We start from the raw sequence: 24,916 nt of genomic DNA, 5'->3' as shown, positions 1-24,916 counted from the left end.
GCACAACAATTCCATTTCCAGCTGTGTTATATGATGTCTATTTCTACTAAATACTGAAAAAGAAACAATGCCAATTGCATAAAGCTTTCAGAAACCAGAAAATCAATGGATCTGCTCTCTAACTCTGTTGTACTAGGCTGTTTAAACAGTCAAGGAAGACTACTACACATTTTAATTGGTTTTTAAATCAGAAATTGTTTTCATTTCATAGTTCTACATTTGTAATGTTTATTGCCATGATATGATCATTGTATTTTAGGGTTTTCATTTGTGAGTGAATAGCAAAGCATAATAAGTAGGAGGGCACAGATCTATTTAGGAAGAAGGGTTTGTAAAGCTCACTAAGAAGCTTTGCTTTGTAGCAGATAGAGACCATTTCAGAAAGCCACAGTGATCCATTACCTATAGTCGGGTGCCCATCTACCACATGACCTCTACACCCAAGGTCCAGGGAACACTTCAGAAGACAAGGCAAAGAAGACTGGAATTTCTGCTTCATGACAGTGTCTTCTATGAGGAGCAGGGAAGCTGTACCTAAGAGATTTGAACAACACAGTTACCTAAATAGGATCTGAAAAATGGCAACACCAATTAACAGGCCAATGTGAATGGGGGAATTCTCACAAAGCTTTACTTACAGAAGATCCACTGAGAATGAGATAGTCTTGTTTAGGACTGAACCCTCTCTGATAGGCAGGTCAGTCCTAAATGTTAACCCCCCCACACACACAAACAATTGAGTAATATCAAATGATTTTCACAGATTGTGTTTATAAACATTATATGTGTGTGTGTTTGTGTGTGTGTGTGTGTAAAACAAATAGAATTAAAGAATAAGATGACATAGATTTGAGGAGGAATGGGGGGAATGGGAGAAATTGAAAAGAGGAAAGGTGGGGAATGCTATAAATACAGTGCTCATATATTAAAATTCACAAAGAATAATAATTTTACAAACTGGGGTAAGGGAACGGAAAACTACTGAGGACCTTAGCAGAAGGAAGCAGGGGGTTGGTCAGTGTGAATGGGTCATCCATGTTTGCTAATTGCTGCTGGTAAGAACTGGGCTCCTATCTCCATACTGGGAGATAGAGATGTTGTTTTTCTTGATTATTAAATTTCAAACACATGACTCCCAGGTCAAAAAAAAATGTGTAGAAGAAGATTTGTATCTCAAAGGCACGGGGAAGTAATTTACAATTGTAACTTGTTTTTTTTTTTTTGTTGTTGTTGTTGTTTGTTTTGGTTTGGTTTGGTTTTAACGAAAATTAAAAGGCACTATGATCTATGGAAAGGAGGTCAGAGGCCTGTCTATAGTTTGCCAAACTGAGAGGAACAGAATGTTAAGGCCATCTCCATCAGAGGTTCATGTAACACTGAATTTAAATGCTGCCAGAAACATGTGAGAATGGAAGGGAAAATTACAGGCTAGTTCTGCTCATAAATGTGGAGATGATTTTATATAAAATGTTAGAAAGAATACATAGTAAATGAAAAGATCCCATGTCATGACCAAATGTCACAAATACAACACTAGGAAATAAGTTATTTTAGTTTATAGTAGTGACAGATTAACGGAAAATATATGACCCTCCCAATGTATGCAGATAAAGAGAATTTGTCAGCATTCAGCATCCAGTAAGAATTAAAATAAAATTAAAACAAAGTAGATGGGAAATGCTTGAAGGAATCCTACAAAGCATTTATGGCTTTCGTGCTTTTCCTTCCAAAGATACTTGGTTTTCACAGATTTAAGACACAATTCATTAACACAGTCTTCAGGTTCCAAAACATGCACAAAGCTTTTGACTACAGACACTAGTGTTCAGAGTTGAGGAAAATCTTGCTGTTTTGTCTAAAAACAAGTTTCAGGAAAATTTGAGTCAATAGACTATTTTAGTTATCATTCACTCCCCCCCCCCTACCCCAGTGAAATGCTAGAGAGGTCAGCACATGGTGGTGTTCCTATTGCCAAATCCTCTTTTTAGTGAGACGTCATGTGGTTGATAGCATCACTTACTCTTAAGCACATGCACAGAAGACTGCACACATTTATGTGCATGGATGCTCTGTCCCAAACTATGAAACCAAAGATAAGGACATCTTGATTACAGCACCAGTGGGATGAGATCATGGTAGTCACACTCTGCTCCTGAGAACCCTGCAAACACTGTTCAGTCTTCTGTCCTGGAGAGAATGAGCAAAGCACCTCATTTCTGGGGTCAAGGACCAGTCCGTCTGTCATTGAGAAGGGAGCAGCTATTTGACAGTGAAGGCCATCACTATGAATAGAACTAAATGACCATCATCAATAAGATTTTTAAAAGTTTCTCCTTTTTGGGGGGTAGGTGGGACCTGGCAAAAAATCTGATTCTAAAGTTTGATTTAGATATTTATGTACACTTTTTGATGTTTGTATAATGCTAAGACAATTGTCTAAACAGTCAAATTAAAATACTTGAAATGTAAGTATGTGATTTATGTAGCTTACTGGAACTCACATGTGCTAGCAGCTTTGTGTATGCAGCTAATGAAGTAAGGATAAGACAACCAGCTCTTGTTGAAAGATAAAATCAATACACTAGTGTGATATAGCACCCCACCATCACAATAGTGACATGTCCAAAGCTTTTGTTTTTGACTAGACTAAGTCAAGCACAAAGATTATGTTTGCCTGATTACCTCTTTCATGAAGCACTCTATTGGATATTGTAAGACATGAAACCAAAATGAAGAGCAAATTTCATAATGTCCTTGCGTTTACTAGCTGTGTAATACTCCATTGTGTAAAAGTAGCACATATGCTTTATCTGTTCTTGGGTTGAGGGACATATGGGTTATTTCTAGTTTCTGGCTATTACAAATAAAGCTGCTATGAGTATAGTTGGGCAAGTGTTCTTGTGGTATGGTGGAGCATCTTATGCCCAGAAGTGGTATAACTGGGTCTTGAGGTATGAACTATTCCCAATTTTCTGAGAAACACCAAATTGATTTCCAAAGTGGTTGTACTCATGTGTTTTCCAATTTCCATGCTCTTCTATTTCTTGCTGCTTCTCATGCATTCCATTTGGGAAAACGTGCTCTCTGGCCAAACTGCATCCAGTCCATCTTCCTCTTTTGCAATCCATTGGTGAGCGTGCTCAACTTCACAATTCCTCTAAAAATCCTGGTGATGATCCTCTGCATTACCCTGAAGGTAACATGTCTTTCCTGTGTCGTTATTGAAGAGAAGCCAACCTCAGAATAATCATTACTCCTTGAACAACAGGTCCTTACTATAAATTTCATGGTTCTGGGCTTTTAGTATTTCAGTATGACGTATCTGAAAGAGATGAACCACCTGTCTCCTGGGATATATTCGATCCCTGGAACCCATGCTTTATTGTCTTTTCTCAGTCTGTGACAGTCCTAGCCAGTATCTGCTCCAATAGTGAGCTAGCCACTCCCTTGCTTTCCTTTAGTCAGACACAGTGCAGTTTGTCCCACTGCCTTCCTCACATCTGTCTTGTGGGCATACTCCTCACATTGGGTCTCTGTGTGCTCTGTTGTATCATTTGTTTTATTGTCTCTTCTAGTTTACCAGATGTCTTCTTTTACTCCGTCCATCAGCTCCTTCTGTGCCTATTGACCTTACATTTTCTCTTACTGAGTTCTCCTTTGTAGAGGGTCTGTTTAATGCTTCCTCAAGTCTGTGCCCCTCTTTGCAGGAGTTTCAGTTTCCACACTCACTTTTGAGGTCTTTACTTAAACAAGGGGTGTAGAGTTTGAAGGACCGTGGTTGATTGATTGTTGTCATGTCTGTCTTGTTTTGTTCTTTCAATTCTTAAAGCTGTGTCTCTTCCTAGAAAACTTTGTTTATTTTTATGTTATTACAAGCTTTGTAGTAAACACTCATTGCATGAGTAAGCACAGCTCCAATTCTTGGTGCTTCCATGGGTTTTCTTGTCTTTGTTACTTAGTTCTTTTTTATTTCATGCTTCTTATAGCTCCTGCAGATTTGGTTTTATGCTTTCCTCACCTCTCTGGTTTGAAACTTTCTTCTAAAAATTTTTTTTTTTTGGGAATTCCCAACCATTTTAGAAGACATTTGGTATTTAAAAACTAGTTTTACTAGAGATAGCTAATGGGTGTGAGTGTGCTTGCTTTGACAACTCAAAGGCCTAATGACCTGAATTCAAGTACCACAACACCCATGTAAAAAAGATGGGCATGTCTGCACATCTCTCTGACTACAGCACTGGGGAGCCAGCAAAGATCTGAGAGCTCACTGGCCAAAAAGTCTGTTCAAAACAAAGACCTTCCCATTCAATGAGAGACTCTGCCTCAGGGTAATAAAATGGAATAATAGAAGACATCTGAGGTTTCTTTCTGGCCTCTGCATATGCACCTATGGACATGTACCACACTTACATGCACATAACACACACATGTATGCATGTACACACACACATACAAACACACACACACACATACCATACATATCATACACACACAGACACAGATAGTTTTATTTAATTTGTGTGACACTTATTCTTTCCTTCTAGCAAAATATTATCTGAATAACATTGCAAAACATTATGAGAAATCCTATAATACTTTATCTATAATACTCAATAAATTTATATTCTATTTTGGTCTGGTTTTTAATCATATTCTTTCTTTAGCCCAAATGTCAGAATTATTATTTTCATATTATTAAATATCAGGATTCCTTGATTTACACATACCTGGCAGCTTTATTTTTTCACCATTCCTCTTGCATCTCAGATTGTTTGGGGTCTAAATTCTATCTGTATGTCTGTATGTCTGTCTGTCCAATAGTGTAGATTGCCTGAATAGGAGCATCTCAGTTTGATTTAGTGAAGTTTAATCATCTTCACTTTGCACATTGTTTTCTTTTCAACTATCTCCTAACTTGTTCTGCAGCTGATATTGTTATTCTGGTTTTCTTTTGTACATAATTCATATTTCTAGAGTTGGTCTGTGTCTCCAACTTAGCACACTTGGAATACATTATGATTCCCAAATCTGTGCACTTTCATACATTTTGGGTTTCAAAAACTATACTATTTGGTCTGGGGAGATTGTTTGGCAGGTAAAGTGCTTGCTATGCAAGCATGGGGATCTGAGTTAAGATCTATGGTCTACAAGTACAGTAACATTTGTCTGTAATCCTTGTTCTGGGAGAGCAACACTACCGAGACAGACGGACTTGCTGGCTAGAGAGGTTATGCAAAACAGTAAGCCCTAGCTTCAGTGAGAGAACTTGTCTAAACAAATGCAGTGGAGAAAGATAGAAGAAGATAGCTATTAATCACTGGCCTCCATAGGTGCATGCATCTGCATAGACATGGATGTATTTTTCATACAAATTATTACAGCCATATTTTAAATCATCAAACTACATACCTTTATTTATTCTCTTATACTGGAATACTGGCTAAGTCTGTTTATTTGTTGATTTTTTTTACTCTAAACTTCTTTCATAATTTTTTTTTTAGATCTCTGGCTCTTTCTTATATGATCTATACAATTCTTAAAAATCTCAAGATACATAGCCATTAATTTTCTCTTTAGTTGTGTTTACTACTTTATATAACTAATGCGTTTTTATTTCAAGGTATATTTTCATTTATAGCTGTTTTCACCTCACTTCAGCTGAAAGTTAAGCAGTACTTTGAGACTTCAGAACTAGCCTCACCTCAGTATCCCCAAACAGTGCTTTGACAATGTTTGCCTCAGGTCTACCAAACTCCTCTGGTTTTTCTTCTGCTCCTAGCTCTCAAATTCACCACAGTTAACTCTGCCCAGAGTCTACTCAGAAGGAAACCACTATAATTTCCAAACCTTTGAAAGACTACCAATGCTTCATAGATTGCTCTATGTGCCTAGAATACTATACATTTTGAAATCAAATCAACTGCTTAATCTCAATTCTACAGACACTATTATCAATATCCTCTATCAGGGACATTGAGCTCAACTATTCATAAGGAAAATCATTCCAGATTTTAGGAGTTCAGCAAAGTTCAAGGCACTATCGTCTTTAAATACAAAGTTTTTGATCAACCTTATATAAAGGACTAGTTCATCTTCCCATACTACCTCTCTTTCTTTGCTAATTTTTCCAGTGACATTTCTTAGAGACCTGATACCATAATTTTACTCTTTACCACTGCTTGACTGATTATAAAGTGGAAGAAACAGTCACTCTAGAGGAAAGCAAGAGATGATTGTGTAAACATGCATTTCACATCTGAAGAAATAAATAAATAAATAAATAAATAAATAAATAAATAAATAAATAAGCAAATTAGACCAAATCCTTAAATTATTAACACACTATTCAAGAACTTAATTTGAGAGTTTTCCCTTCGAATAGACCCATGGTAACTTATTCAACTCATCATGTGTCAAATTTAATATGCTCAGTCATTCATCAAATGGTTACTAAGTGCCTATCATTTTCTAGGCACTACAATGGATGCTTGGGATACAAGACTAATCACATAAAGCAGTTTCTGTTCCCAGGTAGCTTACAGTTTAGCCAGAGATACAAACTACTGAAGCAATAATAATTACCACCCAACCATCTGTGAAAACAATGGGGAAGCGCTGGGTTCAGTGGAAGCACACAAAATACAGAAGGATCACCCTGCAGAGGTGAAGGGGCAGCGAGTTGTGTGAGAGAAACAAGGTAAAAACACCAGCAGGAATGGAAAAACAATATTACCTTAGTGAAACAAAGAGTTTCTGAGGCCTTAGATGGAAGAGAATGAAGGGATGTGTCTCAGTTACTTCTTCTTTGCCGTGAAGAGACACCATGACCAAGGCAAACTTATAAAGGGACTCATTTAGCTGGGGGCTTGCTTAGAGTTCAGAGGGTGGGTCCATGGCCATTATGGCAGGGAACATGGCAGCAGGCGGGCAGGCATGGCTCTAGAGCAGTGCTGAGAGCTTAAGTGTTTGAGATAGCCTCTATAACAGAGAGTGAGAGACCTCAAAGTCCATCCCCAGTGACATACCCCCTCCAACAAGGCCTTATCTCCTAATCTTCCTCAAACAGTTCTACGCACTAGGGACTAAGTATTCAAATATATGAGTCTATGAGGGCTAATCTTATTCAATCCACTTCAGTCCACTTCTAGGAAAGATTATAAAAGATGAGTTTTGGAAATTGCCGGGGCTAGGGATCTGATAGTATGTTGAAATATTGTACTTAAGATCAGTAGAGAGTCACTGGAGCATCATATATGGTTGTAACTCTGCTAGATCTGTCTTTTGTAGGTTTTTTTTTTTTTTTTTTAGGACAGAATGTAAAGACAAGAATGTAAAATGATTGAGTATGGGTATCTAGGAAACCAGGTGGGATATGTCCTGCTGAGTCAAACAAGAGATGATGCGGCCTCTTACAAAACTCCATAGGGTAGGTGTGATTTTGGCCTAGTAAACTGTCCCCAGAGGAAAACATATCTTGATTAGTGGCTGGCAAATTTGGATCTTAGTAATGCATGATGCTGGCTTTCAGCCTAGCAACCATTTATAATTTGTGTAGAAGAGAGAACTTCCTTCCACTATTGTTACTGATTCAATGAAGAGAGAGTCTTCCTTATTTTTTCTTTGCTACCACTAGTTCTCAACTGAAGAAAACACTTTCTACCATACAGGAAAAGCAGATCAAACAGTCAGTCTGACTCCATCAAAATGAAGCACGGACAAGGAAGAACTTTGGAGGTGCTGGTGCCAGAAGGTTGGAAATGTAAAGATTAGCTTTAACTTAGGCGCGGGTTACTGTTCCTATGCTGGGTTAGACAGTGTCCACGAGGAGCTGATTCTCAAGACATGTTAGAAATCTAGAAAAAGTCCATTCAGCAAAGCCTTAAGTTGCCCAAAAATATATGAAGCCAAGAATGGTTGTAGTTCAATGGTTCTAAGTATAGGCCTTAGAACTATTGTGTGATGGTTGGCCAGTGACAAAGGTTTAAATTTGAACTAGACCGTTGACTACCTCCAGTTGTGGCTTATTATATTATGGCCTTGTTACATTATCTGTGCTAATGATAACTTCCTTACATATCTAATTGGGTTCTTATAAAGATTATGTAAATTAATACATAATGACCAGAAAGGACCAGCTATTATTATTACCTTAGCTCAGCTACTCATCTGAGCTGTGATGGGGAGATGAACAAGGAATGGGGTAAAGTGAGATTGTATTAGTGAAATAAAGGTCTTAACTAAAACCTTGTGGATGTGTTAAGGCTCAAGAACCACAAAGCAAGAGTGCATTGTGCTGTCAGCTATGCCATGGTGGTACCTATTGAAGCTTGCTGGACCTGGATGATTGTGACTCACCCTACATAGTAGAGGCAAGTCTGCACAGATCCCAGGCAGTGGGCCTCATCAAAGGAACCCAAGCCCCCTCAAATACAGGTCAAGGTAATCCCTCAATAATGTCCCTTTGATGTTTGCAATTAACTTTCACTCTTTGTTATGGTATTTAGAGTTTGGCCTCTCACTTATTTTACAAGGAAGTGTGCCATTTTTTGAGCTAGGAATGAGATAATTGAGGGGCAATCTGAGCAAAGTTTTCGATTGTGTTCCAGCTGCTGTACCTGAAGAACATGCCATTTTCTCAGTAGATTATTGGTAGGCTGACAAGCTGAGTCATTGCTGAAATGTATTCAAGTGAAATTATAGAGCAGAACAACAGGGAGGGGGGGTATCTAACAGGAAACAAACCGTGTGGGTCATTCTGAGGTGCGACTTCTTAGGACGTCTGTTTAGGTTTATTTGACGAGTACTAGAATGTTAAAGATGGAGCGAGGAAGACTTTTCTGTATCATGCGGGGAATTTTTATCATTGACATTTTATCACTTGGTTTTCCATTTATTATGAAAGATTATTTTCCCTTTTATATTAGAATATGCTTTTCAAGATGTGACTAAGTTAATTTATTTAAAACAAAACAAAACAAAACAAAAAACCTAGAGTTTTTTTGGTGGTACACGCCTTTAATCCAGTACTTGAGAGGCACAGGCAGGAAGATTCTGTGAGTTGAAGGCCAGTCTCCTCTACAAAGCAAATCCCAGCTCAGCCAGAGCTTTATAGTGAGATAAAGCTCTGGCTTATATAAAGCTTTATAGTGAGATAAAGCTCAATAAAATAAATAAATTTTAAAAATTAATTAAACCAAAAGAGAAAAATGCTATAGTCAATGTCTTCTTTTAATCAGATGGACCCAATTCTGGAGAGAATTTAAATCATTGGTTTCATTCTAAGCCCTGACAGTCTGAGTTAGATTATTTCTTTTTTATTTTTCAGTTTTCCAAGTGCTTTCTGCAACCCACTTTCCAGAGTGTATGCAGAAAAGTATAATATTTATATTTCCAATATGTTGTTTTCCTGTTTAAGCTTCTTTCAGATACCATTGACCTACTTACTACAGTTAGTACCATGATATTGCTAAATACATATGTGGTCTGAATTTCAGGGGAAACAGTCTTAATTCTACTCTCAGTTCCTATCTTTTGAACTCCAGTGAAGGGACAGGACTGAAAGTTGGAGTAATGTCGAGCAGCTGATGAAGGAATCAATTATATCTGCTCAATGAAGAAACAGCAACAAAAATGGCTTTGGAACATGTCTGGACAGCACTTTCTCTCTGAGTCTCAGATTATTGAACACTCCTTATCATATGTGATATCATTTGTGATATGTTCTTGTTATGGTTAATTTAGATAGCCATGTACCTATTTTGGATACATGTATTTCTTCAGGAAAGATTGCTAGAAATGGCTCAGGGGACTGGAACCTGGAGCCTGAAGCCTGTGTTATCATACTTATAAGATCCATGTCTTATATCCTGTGTCCTACTTATCTGGCTATTCACCTGCATTATTTGTAATAACCTTTGTATTAAAAATCTAAAAGAATTCCGTGAGCTGCTTAAGCAAATTAATTGAGCTGAAGGAAGATTTGTGAACCACAGGCGTCAGAGGGCAAAGTCACAACCTGGGACCTGCCACTGGCATAGAAAGTGACGTACTGAGCAGAGTAAATGATCTCTCATGTATGGAATTTGATCATGTCTCTAGATAATGCCAAAATCTAGCTGAATTTGGAGTACTGAAGTGGTGTGTACTGGCGTGGGGAAAACACCACTACCCAGTCACAGAAAGACAGGCTACCTCCCTGAAGCACCTAGCCACTTTGGGTCCTGCTTTGATTCCTCTGTCTCTGAGCTCCAGGCACACAGGATTGCCATTCTTACCGCCTTCTGGGATCTTATGGCAGACACCTAAACAGATAAAGGCAGAATAAACTGAGATGTATCAGGCTGAGTATGACTCTGAAAAAGGTGGGATCCATGCTAAGATGGAGAACACACTGAGAGCAGCTTTCTTTCTGAGTCTCTTGCTATGCTTAATTTAGAAAGCTATTTACTTATTTTGAATACATGTATTTCTTCAGGAAAGATTACTAGGAGTGGCATGATAGAGTTAGAGTCATCATTTTTCATGGCCTTGGACAAAAACAACAAATGGCCACCTGTACCCTAGCACCTTTTTGAACTTTGAAACAACTAAGAGTTACCAATATTGTCTTAAGCACTCACTCACTCACATCAGCATCCCTGTACTTAACTGTTTCCTGTTTTGTCATATTTGATTTTCCTCTTCCCTTCTTTCATCTATCTAGTATACTGATAGGCTTCAGCAATACAACCAGTATATTTTCTCAAAACTGCTTCCTTAAGTATATATTTTATATTTTTCTATCTCACAGTTTCATAGCCCACCCCCTTCATTTTGCATTTAATTGCACTCTTCAGGCAAGTTGGAAGGTAAGAGTTGGAAGTGAAGACACCAGTTCTGCTTTAAAAATATGGGTCACAGTTGGGCAGTGGTGGCATTTTAAAAGGTTTTGGTTAAAGTCGGGCAGAAGTGGCACATGCCTTCAATGCCAGCACTCGAGAGGCAGAGGCAGGTGGATATCTATAAGTTTGAGACCAGTATGATCTGCAGAGTGAGTTCCAGGACAGCTAGAGCTACACAGAGAAACACCTGTCTGAAAAACCAACCAATCAATCAATAAATAAACAAATAAATGAGCAAAAAAAGAAAGAAAGAGAAAGAAAGAAAGAAAGAAAGAAAGAAAGAAAGAAAGAAAGAAAGAGAGAGAGAAAGGAAGAAAGGAAGAAAGGAAGAANAAGAAAGAAAGAAAGAAAGAGAGAGAGAAAGGAAGAAAGGAAGAAAGGAAGAAAGGAAGAAAGGAAGAAAGGAAGAAAGGAAGAAAGAAAGAAAGAAAGAAAGAAAGAAAGAAAGAAAGAAAGAAAGAAAGAAAGGAAGAAAGAAAGAGAAAACAGAGGATAAAAATGTAGGTCAGAGAAAGCTGACTGTGGTGGTACATTCCTGTAATCCCAGCACAGAAGAGGGAGAAGGAGAGGAGAAGGGGAGAGAAAGTAAGAGTTCAAGGCTTGCCTGGGGATACATAAGACACTTTCTGAAGCAGCGGGTGGGAGGGTACATCAGAGAGCATATGAGTATTCTCAGAGTCAGGCATAGCCAATGTGTCTATTTTATTCTTGTTTCTATCTCTATGCTACACTCCATTACATAAGTTATATGTGACTACATTAGCTTTCTACCAGGGCTTCTTGGTTGATGTGTGTGTGTGTGTGTGGTTTGCCAGGAGTGAAATTACATTTTAGACAAGCTGTGTTTAAGATGACTTTGAGACAGGCTCCCTGAATTTAGGTATTCCTTTATACACTACTTTATATAAATAAATGCTATCATTTGAATATGCTTTGTTCTCCAGACGTTTATGTGTGGAAGACTTGCTATCCAGTGTGCCGGTATTAGAGCAATGGAACCCTAAAAGATAAGGCACTATCCTAGGTAGCTAGGTCATGAAGGCTCTGCCCTCACTAATAAACTAATGCTGTCCCCATATGTGCATCAAGTCTCATGTGGCTGGATTAATTCATGAGAGAATGAGTTGTTAGAGCCAAGCACAGCATCACCCCTGAACCTTTCTTTTGCACATGTTACATACTCACTACTTCAAAGCTCCCTGACACTATAGCACTATTCACCATGAGGCTCTTACTAGAGCCAAGAGGATATCAGTATCATCTACGGCTACATAAGGTACTGATTACCTCACCCCATAGAAATATCACTGTTTCTTGTAGGTCTATGACTTTCATCGAGAGACTATTTTTTTTTTTTTTGGTAGAGAAAAATAATTGAGTTATGCAATACAAGCACACTTAGAATGAAACAAGAGAGTTATATGTGTTTGCTGATAGTCTTAAGTGGCAGAGAAGAGTAGCTCCACGTGAATTAGGATATGGAATGACATTGGATTAATGAGAAATGGTCTTACTGTGTAGCACTGGCTATTCTGGAACTCAGTGTTCAGATCAGGGTGGCCATGTACTCACAGAGATCTTCTCCCTTCTGAGTGCTGAGATTAAAGGTGTGTGCCACCAATCCCCGCTTATATCTTAACATTTTGACCCTGCTGTATATATAACTAAGACAGTAAACAAATTGTATCTATTTCTGTAGTATTATGAGTTACAATGCATATTTGTTCTTTATCCTTACCCCCTGGCATACAATGCCTGTAATTCTCGGAGTCTCTGGTAAGTGCCTTTTATACCAATAAGGTGACTGGTGCCAGGAGTTTGGTAGATGAGGTCTGGCTGCTGTTGAATCAACTCTGGGATTAAAAAGTTGGAGGGTGCCGGGCGTGGTGGCTCATGCCTTTAATCCCAGCACTCGGGAGGCAGAGGCAGGAGGATTTCTGAGTTCGAGGCCAGCCTAGTCTACAAAGTGAGTCCCAGGACAGCCAGAGCTGTATATACAGAGAAACCCTGTCTCAAAAAACCAAAACCAAAAAAACCAAAAACCAAACCAAAACAAAACAAAAAAGTTGGAGGGTATAGGGAGCTTTCGGGATAGCATTTGAAAAGAATATAAAGAAAATATCTCCCTGCTCTCTAGTCTCTGGGGAGAGGAAAGACTGAAAGTTGAGCTGAAAGTGGCCAGTGATTCAGAGGTAATGCCTCCATAATAAGGATGACGTAAACTTCCTGGAAGATTGGGCTTGCAGAGCTCCTGAAATACCCAACACCTGGAGGTGCTCAGAAAATGGCAGGCTCCTACTCCCACATTTTGTCACATGCAGGTCTTCCATCTAGCTCTTAATTTGTATACTTCTGTATTAAGTATGAACATTTAACAAAAGGAGCCAAGTGACTCAGCAGGTAAGACTTGCTGGCAAGCCCGATAATCTGAGCTCAACACATGGCAGATATACACGGCAGAAGGAGAGAAGCGACCCCTGGAAATTGTCTTCTGCACTCCATTTGTACTTCCGCACACACAAACACTCCCTTCCCATCATATACAAACATTTGTTGTGGATGGGTCTGGGGGCTGTTTGTATTTTGATGCTAATTCTGCTCTCCTAGGAGGGGTTGTGGACAAGGAGTTATGCGTACTCAAGTGACTTACTCAAGCGACTTCTTGTGAACCAATCCCCTAATGAATAAAGGAGCCAATCACTGGGTGAATAGGTAGGACTTCTGGGTTGGATGGAAGAAGAGAAAAAGGAGGAGAGAGTTAGAGGCTTTTTGAACGGGAATAGCATAAGGGCAAGATGTAGCTGCTAGAATTTCCCAATATCATGCGGAATCTGCGAGGATGAGGATTCACCACCAGAGGAATCAGATTTAATAAGGCTAATAAGATTAGGTTTTAGTTGTTGCGCCCGGAGATTGAGTTACCATTGTTTCTGAGCTAAGTTTGTGTGGTGTTTTTCTTCTCGCAGTGACTCAACTCTGTTCCAGAGAGAAATGCAAAGTGTGGGTTTGCCTGATGTGCACCACAAAGGCTGTGGAGGCTTTGAAGCATGGGGCTGGCATAGTAATGACCCGCCAGTGGGAACCTAGCGAGCTGGGTGGAGAGATTTTGGAGTTCTGAGTCAGAGTCTCCACGAGAAAAAAACAAAACAAAACAAACAAACAAACAAACAAAAAACAGGTCAGCCATTGCCGTCCGGACCCACTGGGCGGAGAGTTGCTCGCAGTAGCCATTGCCAGCCAGTCATCAAGAGTTTTGTTTCTACCGGGTTGCTGGATGTTGTGGCAGCTGATCATGTGTGGACTGTCTTTGCGTGGGGCTGGCACGACAATGATCCACTAAGGGAACTCGGGAGCTACAGTCCAGAAAGACGGCCAAATTGAGATCACCCGGTTAGAGCCATGTGCTCACCAATGCCTGGCCGTAGTGTGGGAAGCTAAATGGTTGTTTTTAATATTTTCTGCAATACAAAATATATCAATAAGTAATATAAGAAGAAAAACTTGTTCTCTGGGTTATAAATCAGAGGTTATGAGATCAGTTTATTGATGTCTGGAGAAAACATCGTTAAAGATGTCATGAGGGTCTTGGGAGATTGATGCTCTGATGTGGCTAAACCTTTTTTTTTTCCCTGTAGAATAACAGAACTAAGAACAGAAGTAAGTTAATAGGCTATCCATCTGGTGCCAGAGAATTAGCTAGCATAATCCCCAACCCCTGGCACACATATCTGGTTATAGACATAGTCAGCGCTAAGGATATTGTAGCTATTTAGTCCTCTCACACAGACCACCAAGACCATTCTGAAGAATATTGGCTTCCACGGAGCAAAAAAAAAAAAAAAAAATGAAAAATGAAAAATGCTCATTGTAGTCTTCTATTTTGGATGTGAGATTACAACCATAATTTAATTTTTAAATGAAAGTCTGTTTCCTATATGTATATAGAGAGGTTTTGCCCATAGCTTGGTCTATTAATTGCTACCAAATTACATTTTTTTTCCTGGAGTCTCTGAGGAAATTCCATTGTCATTGGAAATCACATTATTTTTACTTGATGTACTGGTATGGACCACTCTGATTTCTTCATACTCAAAATCAAGCTTTTAATTGAGGTCTTATGAACATTTTAACAAACACATGAAAATTAATGTTTATAAGTACATCTAGAACCTGGTTAGATGTCTCAGCAGCTAAGCACTCTTCCAGAGAATCAGGGTTTAAGGCACAGCACTGACAGGGTAGCTCATGAGTGTCTGTAATTCTAACAGCAGCGGATTGCTCTTCATTTCTGCTTCTGTAGGCATCAGGCACACATGTGATATAAAGATGAAAGTAAGATACTAAAATATATAATATAAAATTAATTTAGAAAACATACATGTTGATTCAAAGTCAAAAACTATTTCCTTTAGCCTGAAAGAGGAAAATAAAGATAGAAATGGATGCCTATGAGGATGAAGTAGGGGAGCCCTGAGTTTGAGGCCAGCCTGGGCTACACTTGAGAACTTTTATCCATCCCTCCCACTACCACCAACAAAGTTTATACTCTGTATTTTTCCCATTTAACAAGGTCACGTATTCAGTTTGTGGTTTGGCATAAATACAAATATGGTTTGGGCACAAACAGAAAGGCCCACCTAAAGTTAGCTCTGGTGAGGTGCAGGCATTTTTTTTTTCACTGCTGTTTTTTAATTCTTCTTAGTTACAGAAAATGTAATCATCCAAACAAGTCTTGTGGCCTTGCCCTCTCTGTTCCAAACTTCCGTTTTCATCATCCTGTCTGTTAGAAAAGCATTTCAGGAAGAAGTGCTTGCCCAGAGGCCAAGGAGATTGTGTGGGCACAAGTAGCTGCGTGTTCACTGAATGATAATGACTGGAGAAATTTATAATTAGTAACTGTCTGAAAGATCTCACTCTAAGGGGGCGTACATCATCTGGGCATAAGATGTGGGTGTGTTTGAGATGGGTAGGTATACAAAGAAGCTAGGGCCAAGTTTTTGCATTACAGGCCCCTAGATACTATTCCAGCTGAAGAGTGCATGTTCTCTGCCTTTTGATCTTCCCTTAGTGTGTACTAATATTGGATGGGGAGTTACTGGAAAGGGATAGGATATTGAGGAGAGCAGGTTTGATGTATGAGATCATATCCTCTACCCAGGGAGGGTGGAGCTCAGCCGAGTGCTTCTTCATTACATACCAAGACTGTAGTTTCATATGAAGCAGATGTAATTTACCTTTTGTGGAATCCTTCGTGTGCTGACTACTCTTACATCAACTTGACACCATCTAGAGTTATCTGAAAAGAGGGGAAGATCAATGGAAGAAATGACTCTATAAGATTCAGCTGTGAGGCATTTTCTTTAGTGATTGATGTGGAAGTACCAGCCTGTGTGGGCAGTGATATCTCTGGGCTGGTGGAGATAGGTTCTTTAAGAAATCGGGCTGAATGAAAGCCATCAAAGCAAGTCAGTAAGCAGCACCCTTCCATGGCTTCTCCAGCATCAGCTCCTGCCTTTAGCATCCTTCCCGGTTTGAATTCCTGTCCTAACTTTTTTTTTTAAGATTTATTTATTTATTATATGTAAGTACACTGTAGCTGTCTTCAGACACACCAGAAGAGGGTGTCAGATCTTGTTACGGATGGTTGTGAGCCACCATGTGGTTGCTGGGATTTGAACTCTGGACCTTTGGAAGAGCAGTCGGGTACTCTTACCCACTGAGACATCTCACCAGCCCTTGTCCTAACTTCTTTTAATGATGAACAGTGATGTGCAAGTGTGAGCTGACAGAGAAGCTTCCTAAGGATATCAACTCCCTTTGGCATATCAAGTTGCAGTAGGACTAAGTACATCTTCTTCTATTGAGGCTAGACAAGGAAGCCCAGTTAGGGGAAAGGGATCCAAAGGCAGGCAATAGAGTCAGAGACAGCCCCTGCTCCAGTTGTTAGGGGTCTCAAATGAAGACCAAGCTGCACATCTCTTACATATATGTAGGGGGCCTAGGTCTGTCCCATGTATGCTCTTTGGTTGGTGACTCATTTTTTGTGAGCCCCCATAGGCCCAGGTAATTGATTCTGTAGCTTTCCTTGTGCTGTTGTTGACCTCTCTGGCTCCTTCAATCCTTCCTCTCCTTCTTCCAGAAGATTCCCTGAGCTTTGCTTAATGTTGGGTTATGGGTCTTTGTATCTGTTTCCAGAAGCTGCTGGGTGAAGCCTCTTAGAGGAGAGTTATGCTAGGCTGCTGTCTCCAAGTATAGCAGAATATTATTAATAGTGTCAGGGGTTAACTCTCTCTCTCTCTCACGACATGAGTTTCAAGTTAAGCCAGTCATTGGTTGCCTATTTCCTTGGTTTCTGTTCCATCTTTATTATGACAATCTTGTAGGCAGGACACATTGTAGTTTGAAAGGTTTGGAGGTAGGTTAGTGTCACCATTGGAAGTCATGCCCGGTTATAGGAGGGAGCCATTTCAGGTTCTACATCCCCTGTGGCTAGGAGTCTTATCTAGGGTCACCCTTATAGATTCCTGCAAGTTTATCTTGTCCTAGGTTTCTGGTTCATCCCTAGACACCACCCCAACCCCCACAGAGATTTCATTTATCTCTCCCTCCATCCTCTCTACACTTGACCCCCACTGTTCCCCTCTCCACCAATTATCCCTCCTCCCACCCGCTACAGTGTCTAATTTATTTCCCCTTCTCAGAGAGATTCAAGCATCCTCCCTTGGGCTTTCTTGTTACATAGCTTCTTTGAGTCTGTGGATTGTACCCACATGGTTATCCTGTACTTTTTGGCTAGTATCTACTTATAAGTGAATAAATACCATATGTGTTTTTCTGGGTCTGGGTTACCTCACTCAGGATGATAATTTCTAGTTTCCATTCACTTGCCTGCAAATTTCATGATGTCCTTTATTTTAATAGCTGTGAAGTATTCCACTGTATAAATGTGCCACATTCTTTGGTTGAGGGACATCTAGGTCATTTTTTAGTTTCTGGCTATTACAAAAAAAGCTTCTTTGAACATCATTGTGCAAGTGTCTTTGTGTCATAGTAGATCATCTTTTGGGTATAGGACCAGAAGAGTATAGCTAGGTCTTGAGGTATAAGTGTTCTCAATATTCTGAGAAACTGCCAAATTTCTTTCCAAAGTGGTTGTACAAGTTTGCACTCATACCAGCAATGGGGGAGTGTTCCCTTTGATTACCCCCTTATAAAGGGGAGGCAGCATGTAATGTCACTTGAGCTTTTGATTTTAGCCACTCTGACAGGAGTAAGATGAAATCTCAGAGTTGTTTTGTGTCAGGAGCCATCATAGGACAAGCTAATAGCTAGCAGGTGATCTTCCAGAAATGACTTCGCTTTACGTTAATATCTACAATGAAGCTCTTTAAGGCAAGGCCCAGGAGAAAATTATTTTTGGAAAAGATTCCTGCTATTAGTATGCTTTTCCTATTATTATTAAACATATATAACAATCACTAGGTGTTAGCTCACCCCTTTTGAGCAGATCTCTACAGACCTATGACGATGCTATATAGACAAATGGATGACTTCTTAATTCTTAATGTCAATCCTATAAGAATTCCTAAAAATGTATCAGTATTCATTAAGCTCTTTTATAGTGGGACTGCTATTGGGTCTCTTCTAATAGTCAAAACTGCAATGAGAACTCTGTCGGTCTCCCATGTGTCACCAGTTAATTCTAGATAGTAACCAAACTTTCTCCTACTCAGAGCACATTCCAGGAGGTTGTAAAACAACCAAAGGTAATAAAAAGGGAACTAATGATTTATTATAGGTGCTAGAAAAAAGATAAAATATTGGCTTGGTTTATCTATACAAAGCTTCACTAATAACTTAGTTATGATTCTAAACTCTCAGTGAACCTGTGGAGCTATGACAGGTGATGAGTTAATTTTCTATTTATCCATTTTGCTGAAGGAGTTTATCGGCTGAAGGTGTTCTTTGGTAGAATTTTTGGCTTATGTATACTATCATCATCACTTATGTATACTATCATCATCTGCGAATAGCAACATTTTGAATTTTTCTTTTCCAATTTATATTCCCTTGATATCATTTAATTGTATTATTGTTTTAGCTCATACTTCAAGTAGGATATTAAATAGATAGGGAAAGAGTGGGCAACCTTGTTTTGTCCCTGATTTTAGTGGAATTTCTTTAACTTTTCCTCCATTTAATTTGATATTGTTTATTGGCTTGATTATATTACCCTTATTGTGTCTAGGTATGTTCATTGTATCCATAATCTCTCCAATACTTTTAACATGAAGGGGTATTATATTTTGTCAAAGGTTTTTTCGCCGGGCGTGGTGGCGCACGCCTTTAATCCCAGCACTTGGGAGGCAGAGGCAGGCGGATTTCTGAGTTCGAGGCCAGCCTGGTCTACAGAGTGAGTTCCAGGACAGCCAGAGCTATACAGAAAAACCCTGTCTCGAAAAACCAAAAAAAAAAAAAAAAAAAAAAAAAGGTTTTTTCAGTATCTAATGAGATAATCATGTGATTTTTTTCCAGTTTGTCTATATGGTGGATTACACTGATGGATGTTCATATTTTGACCTAACCCTGCCTCCATGGGATGAAGCTTACTTGATTATGGTGGATGATATTTTCAGTGTGTTCTTGAATTCAGTCTGTGAATATTTTATTGAGTATTTTCATATGTACGTATGTTCTCAATGTTTTGTAAAGGTAACTGTTCTGAAATCCTCTTTCTTTAGTGAGTCTTTATGTGGTTTAGGTATCAGAACAACTGTAACCTCATAGAATGAGTTTTGCAATGTTCCTTCTCTTTCTATTTTGTGGAATAGTTTGAGGAGACTTGGTATAGTTCCTTGAAAGTCTGGTAGAATCTGTGCTGAAGCTATCTGTCTTTAGACTTTGTTTTGTTGTTGTTGTTGAGAGACTTTTAATTACTGCCTCTATTTCCTTAGATATTATAAATACGTTATATATTTAAATAGTTTACCCAAACTTGATTTAAGTTTGCTGAATTGTATCTATCAAGATAATTGTCCAGTTCATATAGATTTTCCAGTTTTGTGGAGTACAGGCTTTTGAAGTAAGACCTAATGATTCTTTGGGTTTCCTCAGTGTGTGTTGTTATGTCCTCCTTTTCTTTTCTGATTTTCTTAATTTGAATATTCTCTCTCTCTGCCTTTTAGTTAGTTTTTCTAAGGGTTTGTCTATCTTGTTTATGTTTTCAAAGAATTAGCTTTTGGTTTCGTTTAATTTTTTGTATTGTTCTCTTTGTTCCTAATTTATTGATTTTTATCCCCGAGTTTGATTATTTCCTGCCATGTACTCCTCTTGGAAGTGTTTGCCTCTTTCTGTTTTAGAGCTTTCAGGTGTGCTGTTCGGTTGCTATAATGGAATCTCTCCAATTTCTTCATGAAGGTACTTGGTGCTATGAGTTTTCCTCTTAGCACTGCTTTCATTGTGTCCCATAAGTTTAGTTTGTTGTGCCTTCATTTTCATTGTTTCTAGAAAGTCTTCAATTGCTGGTAGAAACCAATCAAGTGATAAAATGCTGCTTGTAAATTCTGGGGGTCTGGGGGACCAGTCAGAATTGGTGCATGTTGATGCAAAGTTCTGAAGTGGGGTGAGATTCACTGCTGGTTGGTTCCAACAACTCTGTCTTCCTATCATCTTCCCAAATGTCAAGCTTTAGCTTGGGACTCATTTTCTGTAGTACCCATAAGAAAGCCTCTAACTTCTCATCAGTGTCAAAAAAAATGTCAATTCCTGAGGAAGAAAATGGCAGGGATTTCCCCACCTTTAAACTTCACTTCTGTCTCCCTGCCTCCAATTGGTTTATCCAAACCAAGAACAGTAAACAGGAGGTACAATCATGTTGATTATTTACAGCTGAGCTGAGTTCAAAGCAGGGGACCAGGAAACTGTGCATATTTAAACAAAAATAGAAGTAGCCCTTGAAAAATAAATATACATGGTAGCAAGGCAACCATGTCAACACTGTATGGGAATATTCAAGGCAAGGGAAATAACTTAGAAAAGTACAAGGGGAACCAAAGAGCATATCCTGTTGAAGCTTGACCTTGAAAGTGGTTGATATGGCTGGAGTCCAGAAGATTTGGTAGTTAACAGGAACAAATGGTGTTTAAAACGTAGGCAGGTATCAGATTTTAAAGACATAGAAAGAACCTAATTCTTTGTAATATTCTAATTTTAAATTAAAACATGACATTATTTTCCCTTTCTCCAACCACTTCCATGTCCCTCCAGTCCTAGTGATTCTCAAATTCATAGCATTAAAAAAATTGTTAGTGTTCTCCAGCCCCAATGCCTCTCAAGACCACAGCCTCTTTCTCTTAATTGTCTTGTTAGGTATAAATGCACAAATATACAGCTATAACCTCTTGGGTCCTGTTAGTGTATGTACATGACTTCAGAACTGATCACATGATACTGGATAACCAATGAGGGGGCTCATGCTGGGTAAGACTAATTCTCCTTCTCTCAGCAGTTGTTCTTTGTAGGTGTGGCACCCCGCCCCATGAAATTTCCTTATTGTTTGGCTCTTCTATAGGTAGCACATGGGTGAAGCTTCTCTATTATTTCTAGGAGACACAATCTCAGGACAGATTTTCTGCTCCTCTGACTCTTACACTCTTCCTGATCCCTCTTCTGAGGCATTCTCTGAGGCTTAGGTGTAGGAGTTGTATTGTAAATGTAGTCCTTGGGGCTGGGCACCCTATGGTCAGCTGTTCTCTGCATTTTGACCAGTTGTGGTTTTCTGTAATGGTCTCTGTTACAAAGAGAAGCTTCTCTGGTGAAGGGTGGGAGCTATATTCACATGTGATTTGAAGAATAAATAGTAAATGCAATTAAGAATTACCCTGGTTTAGCATGGTGTTGGTAGTAGGTTTTCTTCTAAAATCTATGACTTTACTAGCTCCATGTTGTTGGCTAGGTTTCCAGTAGTTCTCTTCTGTCAAGTGAAACTTAAGTCCAATTAGACAGCTACTGGTTACTGCCAAGATACAAATGCTACTATTGTGGGAATGTCTTGCCATGCTGGTTATTGTGAATTATAGACTTCACAGCTAGGTAAGATTGGTTGCTTCCCTCCCTTGGCAGGTTCCATAGCACCTCCCAGGACCATGACGCCTCCCAGGACTATGAAAGTTAGTTCTCGGGGCTGGTGAGATGGCTCAGTGGGTAAGAGCACCCGACTGCTCTTCCGAAGGTCCAGAGTTCAAATCCCAGCAACCACATGGTGGCTCACAACCATCCGCAACGAGATCTGGCGCCCTCTTCTGGAATGTCTGAAAACAGCTACAGTGTACTTTACATATAATAAATAAATAAATCTAAAAAAAAAAAAAAAAAAAAAAAGAAAGTTAGTTCTCAGGGACTTTCAGTCCAGATTCTTAGACCTGTCTAATCCTAAATCCAAAATATATGGAGTCTTTAGCAGTAGAAACATACCTTGAACCCGTGGAAAGCAAGCAAGGGTAACAGTAATAGTCTATATTATTTTGGGAATCTCTGGACCAACAACTCAAAGGGAGCTTCTCATATCCAGTACTGTGAGTTGTATTACACAGTCTATGGCTCTTTGGGGAATATTGTCAACCAAAGTGGCTTATATTCACTTAAACTATATATGTTTATACTTATGCTTACATTTATTATAGACAATTTTAGGTTAATAAAAATATGATTTCTTGGGGAGTTTTCAAATATCCTCCCTCCTTCTCTTGTACTAGCCTCTTTCTCCTGCCTTCAGTTAAAGACACTGCCCTTGTCTTTCCCATTTTTCCCTTCATATGACTTATAACTGTTACTTTTGTAGAACTTAATAATTAATTTTGTTTTTTCAAGGCAGTCCTACCTAGCTGTCCTGGAAGTCACTTTGTAGATCAGGCTTACCTCCAGCTCACAAAGATTGTCCTGCCACTGTTTTCACAGTGATGGTACCACCACCACCCAAAAGAACTTCATTTTTTAGACAATTCTGAACTCATAAATGATTTTAATAAGAGGAATGATTTTAATAAGAGGGTAAAGGGGATAAAGAGTCCAAGCTCAATTTTGGGTTTGAAAACTTTCCCCAAACCACTAGTCCCTGAGCTCAAAACCTCACCAATCCCTGGGTTTGCCCCAAGCTTAGGACTTGAAATTTCTCTAGTCCCCACCCTGGAACAGTTCTCCCTCAAGAAACCCTGTTTAAGCCTGTCTCCTGCTCAGTTCCTTGCTTCTTCTTGCCTGAGTAGAGGTAGCTTCTCTTTGTGTCTTTCCCAATAAATCTTTTGTGTGAGGCTTGTTGTGTTGTGTGACTTTGTGGTATTCCTTGGCTCTCAGTTGGCAGGATACCTTTCCCTTCAGAGCTGTAACACTTATATAGGAGAAGACTTTCCCATCAGACTTGTGACACCATATCTATTAGGGAAACCTTTTTCCTCAGAACTCTAACTCTTACAGTGATATAGTGAGAACTGTGATTTCCCATGCAGAATAATGGATAACTTGTCAAAATATTGATATATTTCCCAGGAGTAGAGCACTTGCTAGAATATGCAAAACCCTGGGGTTGATTCCTAGTGCAAAAAGGGATGAGGGGAAGGAGCCTGCTTTCTCAAATGCGATACTGGAAAGACTAAGAGAAAGTTTAGACTACACAAAAAGAACACTGTGTTTTGGGGCAATGGTTTTGTTACCTGGGAGCACATTTTGTAATAGAATAGAATTTCTGGTTATGAGGATCAAGTTAAGTATGAGACTGCTTAACACATTGCTTCAAACTAGTAAATACTGGCTTGCAATTTCATTCACACTATCTACTGTGAAAACTCATTGAACTATTTGTTTTAAATAAGAGTCTGTTTCCTTACTATGCCTTAGTACACATGTGTAAGAACTAAATGAGATCATGCGTCTATAAATCATAGTTACAAAATGAGACTATAATGGGACAAGTGGCTATAATTGATATTTGCAGTAGGTTACACTGATAGTGGTAGAGAGGGTAAAGACATACTTAATGACTAACAGGAAATTCTTATTATGCAGCAACAACAGAAATCTAGTATGTTCCAGTTTACATCCCACTGTCTCAACAATCCCCCACCACAAACTTGCCTTTGTTGTAGAATTTATTTACTTATTACTTTGTTGTTGTACTGCTGCTGCTGTTGTTGAGACAGAGCCTTGCTCTTGTGACTAGGCTAGCCTAGAACTCACTATAAACTCTGGCTTAGAATGTTTTTTTTTTTTTTTTTTTTTAAGTGAGAAACAATCTTTCCCTGCAATAGGGCATGTGTTTTTTAAAAAGTACAAAGAATTGTCTGGTGGTGTTTCCTCCTCTGTGGTGTGTGTGTGTCTGCTGTACATACAGAAGATCCAACAAAGAGAATGTATGGGTCATTTTGATCTACCTTTGATGCTTCAGTCTTTTGCTATGATAACTGGGTGGGTGATGGTTTCATATTCCTAGGAAGGAGAAGTTATGGAGGAGAGTGAGAATCAGATTTCATTTCAGTTTTGGACATTTTAGTCTTGAATTTTTAAAAAGCATGCAAGCTGAGGTGCCAGAGAAGAAATTGAACTCTGTGAGTCTTAAAAATAAAAGTCTGGTGACTGGGGAGACAACTTATTGGGTAGGAGTATTTGCTGTGCAACCATGAGGATCTGAGTTTGGATCTAGCTTACACATAAAAATATAAACAGTTCTGTTTACTCAACTTGGTCTTCTATTTACTTTCTTTCAGTGTCTGGTTACCTAGAATCTAACTGAGCAGATTCATGACTAAAAGCCCATGTTGATTATTACAAGTAGCTGGCTGGTGTGAGTTTGGTATGTGTCTTAGTCAGGGTTTCTATTCCTGCACAAACATCATGACCAAGAAGCAGTTGGGGAGGAAAGGGTTTATTCAGCTTACATTTCCACATTGCTGTTCATCACTGAAAGAAGTCAGGACTGGAACTCAAGCAGGTCAGGGAGCAGGAGCTGATGCAGAGGCCATGGAGGGATGCTCTTTACTGGCTTGCTT

This window comes from Mus caroli, chromosome 1 (assembly GCF_900094665.2).
Source record: "Mus caroli chromosome 1, CAROLI_EIJ_v1.1, whole genome shotgun sequence".
NCBI lineage: Eukaryota > Metazoa > Chordata > Mammalia > Rodentia > Muridae > Mus > Mus caroli.
Note: the sequence above shows the minus strand (reverse complement) of the source record.